An 11,708-nucleotide genomic window follows, 5' to 3' on the forward strand; every position below is an offset into this window, starting at 1 on the left:
CATGTGCATCTGGTGTGTTTGGTTCACTTACGTCATTGGGAAGCTGCCGTTACGGCCCAATATGAGCAATACGCGTTTTTGCCAGGAACGGATATCTGAACGGGGTTTTGGGGTAACTTTTGGAGCTTTCTATATATGTCCCACCTTGTCTTCTGCATCTTGTTAGTTTGGTTCACTTATCTCATTGGGAAGGTCCTGTTACGGCCCATTTTCGCAATACGCATTTTCCGCAAAAACGGGTATTAGAACATGGTTTTGGGGCAACTTTTGGAGCTTTCTATATTTTTCCCAAATTGTCATGTGTATCTGGATAGTTTGGTTCACTTATCTCATTGGGAAGCTGCCGTTACGGCCCATTTTGCTGAATACGCGTTTTTGCCAGGAACGGGTAACTTAATGTTGTTTTGGGGCAACTATAGGAGCTGTGTATATTTGTCCCAACTTATCATGTGCATCTGGTGAGTTTGGTTCCGGGTTAGGATCCGGGTTAGGTTCCGGGTTAGGTTCCGGGTTAGGGTTAATTTCCGGGTTCGGTTCCGGGTTAGGGTTAGGTTCGGGGTTAGGGTTAGGTTCCGGGTTAGGGTTAGGTTCCGGGTTGGGGTTAGGGTTAGGTTCCGGGTTAGGGTTAGGGTTAGGGTTAGGCTCCGGGTTAGGGTTAGGTTCCGGGTTAGGGTTATGGTTAGGTTCCGGGTTAGGGTTAGAGTTTGGATCCGGGTTAGGGTTAGGGTTAGGTTCCGGGTTAGGGTTAGGGTTAGGTTCAGGGTTAGGGTTATGTTCCGGGTTAGGGTTAGGGTTAGGGTTAGGGTTAGGGTTAGGGTTAGGTTCCGGGTTAGGGTTAGGTTCCGGGTTAGGGTTAGGGTTAGGTTCCGGGTTAGGGTTATGTTCCATGTTAGGTTCCTGGTTAGGTTCCGGGTTAGGTTCCGGTATAGGGTCAAGGTTAGGTTCCGGGTTAGGGTTAGGTTCCGGGTTAGGGTTAGGTTCCTGGTTAGGGTTAGTTTCCGGGTTAGGGTTACTGTTAGGTTCCGGGTTAGGGTTAGGTTCCGGGTTAGGGTGAGGTTCAGGGTTAGGGTTAGGGTTAGGGTTAGGGTTAGGGTTAGGGTTAGGGTTAGGTTTTGGGTTAGGGTTAGGGTTAGGGTTAGGGTTAGGGTTAGGTTCATGGTTAGGGTTAGTTTCTGGGTTAGGGTTAGGTTCCCGGTTAGGGTTAGGTTCTGGGTTAGGGTTAGGGTTAGGTTCCGGGTTAGGGTTAGGTTCAAGGATAGGGTTAGGTTCCAGGTTAGGGTTAGGGTTAGGTTCCGGGTTAGGGTTACTGTTAGGTTCTGGGTTAGGGTTAGGTTCCAGGTTAGGGTTAGGTTCCAGGTTAGGGTTAGGGTTAGGTTCCGGGTAAGGTTCCGGGTTAGGTTCCGGGTTAGGGTTAGGTTCCGAGTTAGGGTTAGGGTTAGGGTTAGGTTCCGGGTTAGTTTCGTGTTATGGTTAGGTTCCGGGTTAGGGTTAGGGTTAAGGTTAGAGTTAGGGTTAGGGTTAGGATTAGGGTTAGGGTTAGGGTTAGGGTTAGGGTGCGGCTTAGGGTAGGGTCACGGGATATGGTTAGAGTTAGGGTTAGGTTCCGGTTTAGGTTCCGGTTTAGGTTCCGGGTTAGGTTCCGGGTTAGGTTCCGGGTTAGGTTTAGGTTCCGGGTTAGGGTTAGGTTCCGGGTTAGGGTTAGGGTTAGGTTCCAGGTTAGGTTCCATGTTAGGTTCTGGGTTAGGGTTAGGTTCCGGGTTAGGGTTAGGTTTAGGGAGTGGGTTAGGGTCCAGGTTAGGGTTAGGGTTAGGTTCCGGGTTAGGGTTAGGTTCCGGGTTAGGGTTCGGTTCTGGGTTAGGGTTAGGTTCCCGTTAGGGTTAGGGTTAGGTTCCGGGTTAGGGTTAGGTTCCGGGTTAGGGTTAGGTTCCGGGTTAGGGTTAGGTTCCGGGTTAGGTTCCGGGTTAGGGTTAGGTTCCGGGTTAGGTTCCGGGTACGTTCCGGGTTAGGGTTATGTTCCGGGTTAGGTTCTGGGTTAGGTTCTGGGTTAGGTTCCGGGTTAGGTTCCCGGTTAGGTTCCGCTTTAGGTTTCGGGTTAGGGTTGGGTTCCGGGTTAGGGTTAGGTTCCGGGTTAGGGTTAGGTTCCAGGTTAGGGTTAGGTTCCGGGTTAGGTTTAGGGTTAGGGTTAGGATCAGGGTAATGTTCCAGGTTAGGTTCCGGGTTAGGGTTAGGTTCCGGGTTAGGGTTAGTGTTAGTGTTAGGTTCCGGGTTAGGTTCCGGGTTAGGTACCGGGTTAAGTTCGATTTATGGTTAGGTTCCGGGTTTGGGTTAGGGTTAGGGTTAGCGTTAGGTTTAGGTTTAGGGTTAGGGTTAGGGTTAGGGTTAGGGGTAGGGTTAGCGTTAGTGTTAGGGTTAGGGTTAGGGTTAGGGTTGTGCTCGCTTCGGCAGCACATATACTAAAATTGGAACGATACAGAGAAGATTAGCATGGCCCCTGCGCATCTGGATAGTTTGGTTCATTTACCTCATTGGGAAGCTGCCGTTACGGCCCGTTTTGCGCAATACAAATTTTTGCCGGAATGGGACTCTGAACGTCGTTTCGGGGCAACTTATGGAGCTTTCTATATTTGTTCTACCTTGTCATGTGCATCTGGTGAGTTTGGTTCACTTACCGCATTGGGAAGTTGCCGTTACGGCCAATTTGAGCAATACGCGTTTTGGCCCAGAACTGGTATCTGAACATGGTTTCGGGGTAACTTTTGGAGCTTTCTATATTTGCCCCACCCAGTAATGTGCATATGGTGTGTTTGGTTCACTTCTCTCATTGGGAAAGTGCCGTTACGGCCCATTTGCACAATACGCGTTTTTGCAAGGAACGGGTAACTGAACGTAGTTTTCGGGCAACTTTTGGAGCTGTCTATATTTGTCCCACCTTGTCATGTGCATCTGGTGAGTTTGGTTCACTTTCCTCATTGGGAAGCTGCTTTTACGGCCCAATTTGAGCAATATGCGTTTTTGCCAAGAACTGGTATCTAAACGTTGTTTTGGGGGAACTTTTGGAGTTGTCTATATTTGTCCCAACTTGTCATGTGCATCTGGATAGTTTGGTTCCCTTACTTCATTGGGAAGCTGTCGTTACGGCCCGTTTTCGCAATATGAGTTTTTGCAAGAATGGGTGTCTCAACGTCGTTTCTGGGCAACTTATGGAGCTTTCTATATTTGCCCCACCTTATCATGTGCATCTGGTGAGTTTGGTTCACTTACCTCATTGGGAAGTTGCCGTTACGGCCCAATTTTCGCAATACACGTTTTTGCCCAGAACAGGTATCTGAATGTGCTTTTGTGGCACCTTTTGGAGCTTTCTATATTTGTCCTACCTTGTCATGTGCATCTGGGAAGATTGGTTCACTTACCTCATTGGGAAGGTGCCATTACGGCACATTTTCGTAATACATGTTTTCTGCCTGAAAGGGTATCTAAACGTGGTTTGGAGGCAACTTTTGGAGCTTTCTGTATTTGTCCCAACTTGTCATGTGCCTCTGGTGAGTTTGGTTAACTTACCTCTTTGGGAAGATGCCGTTACGTCCCATTTTGCGCAATAAAGTTTTTGACCGGAACGGGTATTTGAACGTAGTTTTGGGGTAACTTTTGGAGCTTTCTATATATGTCCCACCTTGTCTTGTACATCTCATTAGTTTGGTTCACTTACCTCATTGGGAAGGTGCCGTTACGGTCCATTTTCGCAATACGCATTTTCCGCAAAAACGGGTATTAGAACGTGGTTTTGGGGCAACTTTTGGAGCTTTCTATATTTGTCCCAACTTGTCATGTGCATCTGGATAGTTTGGTTCACTTACCACTTTGGGATGCTGACGTTAATGCCCAATTTGCGCAATACACGTTTTTTTCCAGAACGGGTATCTGAATGTGGTTTTGGGGCAACTTTTGGAGCTTTCTATATTTGTCCCAACTTGTCATGTGCATCTGGATAGTTTGGTTCACTTACCACTTTGGGAAGGTGCCGTTAAGGCCCATTTCGCGCAATACGCGTTTTTGCCGGTATGGGTAACTGAACGTGGTTTTGGGGCAACTTTTGGAGCTTTCTATATTTGTCCTACCTTGTCATGTGCACCTGGTGAGTTTGGTTCACTTACCACATTGGGAAGGTGCTGTTATGGCTCATTTTCGCAATACATGTTTTCTGCCGGAAAGGGTATCTGAACGTGGTTTGGGGGCAACTTTTAGAGCTTTCTGTATTTGTCCCCTCCGCAAGAACGGGTGTTAGAACGTGCGCAATACGCAGTTTTGCCCAGAACGGGTTTCTGAACGTGGTTTGGGGGCAACTTTTGGAGTTTTCTATAATTGTCCCTTCCGCAAGAACGGGTGTTAGAACGTTGTTTTTGTGCAACTTTTGGAGCTGTCTATATTTGCCCAACTTAGTTATGTGCATCTGGTGAGTTTGGTTCCGGGTTCGGTTCCGGGTTAGGGTTACGTTCCGGGTTAGGTTCCGGTTCCGGGTTCGGATTAGGTTCTGGGTTAGGGTTAGGTTGCGGGTTAGGGTTAGGTTCCGGGTTAGGGTTGGGTTAGGTTACGGGTTAGGTTTAGGGTTTGGGTTAGGTTCCGGGTTAGGGTAAGGTTCCGGGTTAGGGTTAGGATTATGTTCCGGGTTAGGGTTAGGGTTAGTTTCCGGGTTAGGGTTAGGTTCCGGGTTAGGGTTAGGCTCCGGTTTAGGGTCCGGTTTAGGTTCCGGGTTAGGGTTATGTTCCGGGTTTGGGTTAGGTTCCGGGTTTGGGTTAGGTTCCGGGTTAGGTTCCGGGTTAGGTTCCGGGTTAGGTTCCGGCTTAGGTTCCGGGTTAGGTTCCCGGTTAGGGTTAGGTTCCGGGTTAGGGTTAGGTTCCGGGTTAGAGTTAGGGTTAGGTTCCGGGTTAGGGTTAGGTTCAGGGTTAGGGTTAGGTTCCGGGTTAGGGTTACTGTTAGTTTCCGGGTTAGGGTTAGGTTCCTCGTTAGGGTTAGGTTCCAGGTTAGGGTTAGGTTCCAGTTTCGGGTTAGGGTTAGGGTTAGGTTCCGGGTTAGGTTCCGGGTTAAGTTCCGGGTTAGGTTCGTGTTATGGTTAGGTTCCGGGTTAGGGTTAGGGTTAGGGTTAGAGTTAGGGTTAGGGTTAGGATTAAGGTTAGGGTTCGGGTTCGGGTTCGGGTTCGGGTTAGGGTTAGGGTTAGGATTAGGGTTAGTGTGTGGGTTAGGGTTACGTTCCGGGATAGGGTTAGGGTTAAGGTTAGGTTCCGGGTTAGGTTCCGGGTTAGGTTCCGGGTTAGGTTCCGGGTTAGGTTCCGGGTTAGGGTTAGGTTACGGGTTAGGGTTAGGTTACAGGTTAGGTTCCGGGTTAGGTTCTGGGTTAGGGTTAGGTTCCGGGTTAGGGTTTGGGTTAGGTTCCGGGTTAGGGTTAGGTTCCGGTTTAGGGTTAGGTTCGGGGTTAGGGTTAGGTTTAGGGGGTGGGTTAGTGTCCAGGTTAGGATTAGGGTTAGGTTCCGTGTTAGGGTTAGGTTCCGGGTTAGGGTTAGGTTCTGGGTTATGGTTAGGTTCCCGTTAGGGTTAGGGTTAGGTTCCGGGTTAGGGTTATGTTCTGGGTTAGGGTTAGGGTCCGGGTTAGGGTTAGGTTCCGTGTTAGGTTCCGTGTTAGGGTTTGGTTCCGGGTAGGTTCCGGGTTAGGGTTAGGTTCCGGGTTAGGTTCTGGGTTAGGTTCCGGGTTAGGTTCCCGGTTAGGTTCTGGGTTAGGTTCCGGGTTAGGGTTAGGTTCTGGGTTAGGGTTAGGTTCCGCGTTAGGGTTAGGTTCCAGGTCAGGGTTAGGTTCCGGGTTAGGGTTAGGGTTAGGTTAGGTTCAGGGTTATGTTCCGGGTTAGGTTCCGGGTTAGGGTTAGGTTCCAGGTTAGGGTTAGGGTTAGGGTTAGGTTCCGGGTTTTGTTCCGGGTTAAGTTCGGATTATGGTTAGGTTCTGGGTTAGGGTTAGGGTTAGGGTTAGAGTTAGGGTTGTGCTCGCTTCGGCAGCACATATACTAAAATTGGAATGATACAGAGAAGATTAGAATGGCCTCAGCGCATCTGGATAGTTTGGTTCACTTACCTCATTGGGAAGCTGCCGTTACGGCCCATTTTGCGCAATACGAATTTTTGCCGGAATGGGACTCTGAACGTCGTTTCGGGGCAACTTATGGACCTTTATATATTTGCCCACCTTGTCATGTGCATCTGGTGAGTTTAGTTCACTTTCCTCATTGGGAAGCTGCTTTTACAGCCCAATTTGAGCAATATGCGTTTTTGCCAAGAACGGGTATATAAACGTTGTTTTGGGGGAACTTTTGGAGCTGTCTATATTTGTCCCAACTTGTCATGTGCATCTGGATAGATTGGTTCCCTTACCTAATTGGGAAGCTGCCGTTACGGCCCGTTTTGAGCAATATGAGTTTTTGCCAGAATGGGTGTCTCAACGTCGTTTCTGGGCAACTTATGGAGCTTTCTATATTTGCCCCACCTTATCATGTGCATCTGGTGAGTTTGGTTCACTTACCTCATTGGGAAGTTGCCGTTACGGCCCAATTTGCGCAATACGCGTTTTTGCCCGGAACACGTATCTAAATGTGCTTTGGGGGCAACTTTTGGAGCTTTCTATATTTGTCCTACCTTGTCATGTGCACCTGGTGAGTTTGGTTCACTTACCACATTGGGAAGGTGCCATTACGGCCCATTTTCGTAATACATGTTTTCTGCCTGAAAGGGTATCTAAACGTGGTTTGGAGGCAACTTTTGGAGCTTTCTATATTTGCCCCACCTTATCATGTGCATCTGGTGAGTTTGGTTCACTTACCTCATTGGGAAGGTGCGGTTACGGTCCATTTTCGCAATACGCATTTTCCGCAAAAACGGGTATTAGAACGCGGTTTTGGGGCAACTTTTGGAGCTTTCTATATTTGTTCCAACTTGTCATGTGCATCTGGATAGTTTGGTTCACTTACCACTTTGGGAAGCTGACGTTAATGCCCAATTTGCGCAATACACGTTTTTTCCCAGAACGGGTATCTGAATGTGGTTTTGGGGCAACTTTTGGAGCTTTCTATATTTGTCCCAACTTGTCATGTGCATCTGGATAGTTTGGTTCACTTACCACTTTGGGAAGGTGCCGTTAAGGCCCATTTCGCGCAATACGCGTTTTTGCCGTTATGGGTAACTGAACGTGGTTTTGGGTCAACTTTTGGAGCTTTCTATATTTGTCCTACCTTGTCATGTGCACCTGGTGAGTTTGGTTCACTTACCACATTGGGAAGGTGCTGTTATGGCTCATTTTCGCAATACATGTTTTCTGCCGGAAAGGGTATCTGAACGTGGTTTGGGGGCAACTTTTAGAGCTTTCTGTATTTGTCCCCTCCGCAAGAACGGGTGTTAGAACGTGCGCAATATGCATTTTTGCCCAGAACGGGTTTCTGAACGTGGTTTGGGGGCAACTTTTGGAGTTTTCTATATTTGTCCCTTCCGCAAGAACGGGTGTTAGAACGTTGTTTTTGTGCAACTTTTGGAGCTGTCTATATTTGCCCAACTTAGTTATGTCCATCTGGTGAGTTTGGTTCCGGGTTCGGTTCCGGGTTAGGGTTAGGTTCCGGGTTCGGTTCCGGGTTAGGATTAGGTTCTGGGTTAGGGTTAGGTTGCGGGTTAGGGTTAGGTTCCGGGTTAGGGTTGGGTTAGGTTCCGGGTTAGGGTTAGGGTTAGGTTCCGGTTTAGGGTAAGGTTCCGGGTTAGGGTTAGGATTATGTTCCGGGTTAGGGTTAGGGTTAGGTTCCGGTTTAGGGTTAGGTTCCGGGTTAGGGTTAGGCTCCGGGTTAGGGTCCGGGTTAGGGTCCGGGTTAGGGTTATGTTCCGGGTTTGGGTTAGGTTCCGGGTTTGGGTTAGGTTCCGGGTTAGGTTCCGGCTTAGGTTCCGGGTTAGGTTCCCGGTTAGGGTTAGGTTCCGGGTTAGGGTTAGGGTTAGGTTCCGGGTTAGGGTTAGGTTCAGGGTTAGGGTTAGGTTCCGGGTTAGGGTTACTGTTAGTTTCCGGGTTAGGGTTAGGTTCCGGGTTAGGGTTAGGTTCCAGGTTAGGGTTAGGTTCCAATTTGAGCAATATGCGTTTTTGCCAAGAACGGGTATCTAAACGTTGTTTTGGGGGAACTTTTGGAGCTGTCTATATTTGTCCCTACTTGTCATGTGCATCTGGATAGATTGGTTCCCTTACCTAATTGGGAAGCTGCCGTTACGGCCCGTTTTGAGCAATATGAGTTTTTGCCAGAATGGGTGTCTCAACGTCCTTTCTGGGCAACTTTTGGAGCTTTCTATATTTGCCCCACCTTATCATGTGCATCTGGTGAGTTTGGTTCACTTACCTCATTGGGAAGTTGCCGTTACGGCCCAATTTGCGCAATACGCGTTTTTGCCCAGAACAGGTATCTGAATGTGCTTTTGGGGCAACTTTTGGAGCTTTCTATATTTGTCCTACCTTGTCATGTGCATCTGGGAAGTTTGGTTCACTTACCTCATTGGGAAGGTGCCATTACGGCCCATTTTCATAATACATGTTTTCTGCCTGAAAGGGTATCTAAACGTGGTTTGGGGGCAACTTTTGGAGCTTTCTGTATTTGGCCAAACTTGTCATGTGCATCTGGTGAGTTTAGTTCACTTACCTCATTGGGAAGTTGCCGTTACGGCCCAATTTGCGAAATACGAGTTTTTGCCCAGAACGTTATCTGAACGTGGTTTGGGGGCAACTTTTGGAGCTTTCTGTATTTGTCTCCTCTGCAAGAACGGGTGTTAGAATGTGCGCAATACGCATTTTTGCCCAGAACGGGTTTCTGAACGTGGTTTGGGGGCAACTTTTGGAGCTGTCTATATTTGCCCAACCTAGTTATGTGCATCTGGTGAGTTTGGTTCCGGGTTAGGTTCCGGGTTAGGGTTAGGTTCCGGGTTCGGTTCCGGGTTAGGATTAGGTTACAGGTTAGGGTTAGGTTGCGGGTTAGGGTTAGGTTCCGGGTTAGGGTTGGGTTAGGTTCCGGGTTAGAGTTAGGGTTAGGGTTAGGTTCCGTGTTAGGGTAAGGTTCCAGGTTAGGGTTAGGTTCCGGGTTAGGGTTAGGATTAGATTCCGGGTTAGGGTTAGGGTTAGGTTCCGGGTTAGGGTTAGGTTCCGGGTTAGGGTTAGGATCCGGGTTAGGGTCCGGGTTAGGTTCCGGGTTAGGTTAGGGTTAGGGTTAGTGTCCGGGTTAGGGTCCGGGTTAGCGTTATGTTCCGGGTTAGGGTTAGGTTCCGGGTTAGGATTAGGTTCCGGGTTAGGGTTAGGTTCCGGGTTATGGTTAGGTTAGGGTTAGGGTTAGGTTCCGGGTTTGGGTTAGGTTCCGGGTTAGGTTCCGGGTTAGGTTCCGGCTTAGGTTCCGGGTTAGGTTCCGGGATAGGTTCCGGGTTAGGGTTGGTTCCGGGTTAGGGTTAGGTTCCGGGTTAGGGTTAGGTTCAGGGTTAGGGTTAGGTTCCGGGTTAGGGTTAGGGTTAGGTACCGGGTTAGGGTTACTGTTAGGTTCCGGGATAGGGTTAGGTTCCGGGTTAGGGTTAGGGTTAGGGTTAGGTTCCGGGTTAGGTTCCGGGTTAGGTTCCGGGTTAGGTTCCTGGTTAGGGTTAGGTTCCGAGTTAGTGTTAGGGTTAGGTTCCGGGTTAGGTTCGTGTTATGGTTAGATTCCGGGTTAGGGTTAGGGTTAGGGTTAGGGTTAGAGTTAGGGTTAGGGTTTGGTTTAGGGTTAGGGTTAAGGTTAGGGTTAGGGTTAGGGTTAGGGTTAGGGTTAGGGTTAGGGTTAGGGTTATGGTGCGGGTGCGGGTTAGGGTTAGGTTCCGGGATAGGGTTAGGTTCCGGGTTAGGTTCCGGGTTATGTTCCTGGTTAGGTTCCGGGTTAGGTTCCGGGTTAGGTTCCGGGTTAGGGTTAGGTTCCGGGTTAGGGTTAGGGTTAGGGTTAGGGTTAGGGTTAGGGTTAGGGTTAGGGTTAGGGTTAGGGTTAGGGTTAGGGTTAGGGTTAGGGTTAGGGTTAGGGTTAGGGTTAGGGTTAGGGTTAGGTTCCGGGTAGGTTCCGGGTTAGGGTTAGGTTCCGGGTTAGGTTCTGGGTTAGGTTCTGGGTTAGGTTCCGGGTTAGGTTCCCGGTTAAGTTCGGATTATGGTTAGGTTCCGGGTTAGGGTTAAGTTTATGGTTAGAGTTAGGGTTAGGGTTAGGGTTAGGTGTAGGAGTAGGGGTAGGGTTAGTTTCCGGGTTAGGGTTAAGTTCCGGGTTAGGTTTCGGGTAGGTTCCGGGTTAGGGTTAGGTTCCGGGTAAGGTTCTGGGTTAGGTTCTGGGTTAGGTTCCGGGTTAGGTTCCCGGTTAAGTTCGGATTATAGTTAGGTTCCGGGTTAGGGTTAAGTTTATGGTTAGAGTTAGGGTTAGGGTTAGGGTTAGGGTTAGGGGTAGGGTTAGGGTTAGGGTTAGGGTTAGGGTTAGGGTTAGGGTTAGGGTTAGGGTTGTGCTCGCTTCGGCAGCACATATACTAAAATTGGAACGATACAGAGAAGATTAGAATGACCCCTGCGTATCTGGATAGTTTGGTTCACTTACCTCATTGGGAAGCTGCTGTTATGGCCCGTTTTGCGCAATACGAATTTTTGCCGGAATGGGACTCTGAACGTCGTTTCGGGGCAACTTACGGAACTTTATATATTTGCCCACCTTGTCATGTGCATCTGGTGAGTTTAGTTCACTTACCTCATTGGGAAGTTGCCGTTACGGCCCAATTTGCACAATACGAGTTTTTGCCCAGAACGGGCATCTGAACGTGGTTTTGGGGCAACTTTTGGAGCTTTCTATATTTGTTCTACCTTGTCATGTGCATCTGGTGAGTTTGGTTCACTTACCTCATTGGGAAGTTGCCGTTACGGCCCAATTTGAGAAATACGTGTTTTTGCCCAGAACGGGTATCTGAACGTGGTTTCGGGGTAACTTTTGGAGCTTTCTATATTTGCCCCACCCAGTTATGTGCATATGGTGTGTTTGGTTCACTTCTCTCATTGGGAAGGTGCCGTTACGGCCCATTTGCACAATACACGTTTTTGCAAGGAACGGGTAACTGAACGTAGTTTTCGGGCAACTTTTGGAGCTGTCTATATTTGTACCAACTTGTCATGTGCATCTGGTCAGTTTGGTTCACTTACCTCATTGGGAAGTTGCCGTTACGTACCGTTTTTCGCAATACGCGTTTTTGCCAGGAACGGGTATCTGAACTTGGTTTTTCGGCAACTTTTGGAGCTTTCTATATTTGTCCCACCTTGTCATGTGCATCTCGTGAGTTTGGTTCACTTTCCTCATTGGGAAGCTGCTTTTACGGCCCAATTTGAGCAATATGCATTTTTACCATGAACGGGTATCTAAACGTTGTTTTAGGGGAACTTTTGGAGCTGTCTGTATTTGTCCCAACTTCTCATGTGCATCTGGTGAATTTGGTTCACTTACCTCATTGGGAAGTTGCCGTTACGGCCCAATTCGCGCAATACGCGTTTTTGCCCAGAACAGGTATCTGAATGTGCTTTTGGGGCAACTTTTGGAGCTTTCTATATTTGCCCTACCTTGTCATGTGCATTTGGGAAGTTTGGTTCACTAACCTCATTGGGAAGGTGCCATTACGGCCCATTTTCG

General features: G+C 48.5%; 3 pseudogenes; all 3 read left to right on the plus strand.

Moving 5' to 3' along the window:
• The first annotated feature begins 2,429 nt into the window (after window positions 1–2,429).
• LOC134411848 (U6 spliceosomal RNA) lies at window positions 2,430–2,498 on the plus strand (annotated as a pseudogene).
• Window positions 2,499–6,023: 3,525 nt separating this feature from the next.
• On the plus strand, window positions 6,024–6,092 carry LOC134411814 (U6 spliceosomal RNA; annotated as a pseudogene).
• Window positions 6,093–10,542: 4,450 nt separating this feature from the next.
• LOC134411744 (U6 spliceosomal RNA) lies at window positions 10,543–10,611 on the plus strand (annotated as a pseudogene).
• The last annotated feature ends 1,097 nt before the right edge of the window (window positions 10,612–11,708 follow it).

Source organism: Elgaria multicarinata, chromosome 20 (assembly GCF_023053635.1).
Source record: "Elgaria multicarinata webbii isolate HBS135686 ecotype San Diego chromosome 20, rElgMul1.1.pri, whole genome shotgun sequence".
Taxonomy (NCBI): domain Eukaryota; kingdom Metazoa; phylum Chordata; class Lepidosauria; order Squamata; family Anguidae; genus Elgaria; species Elgaria multicarinata.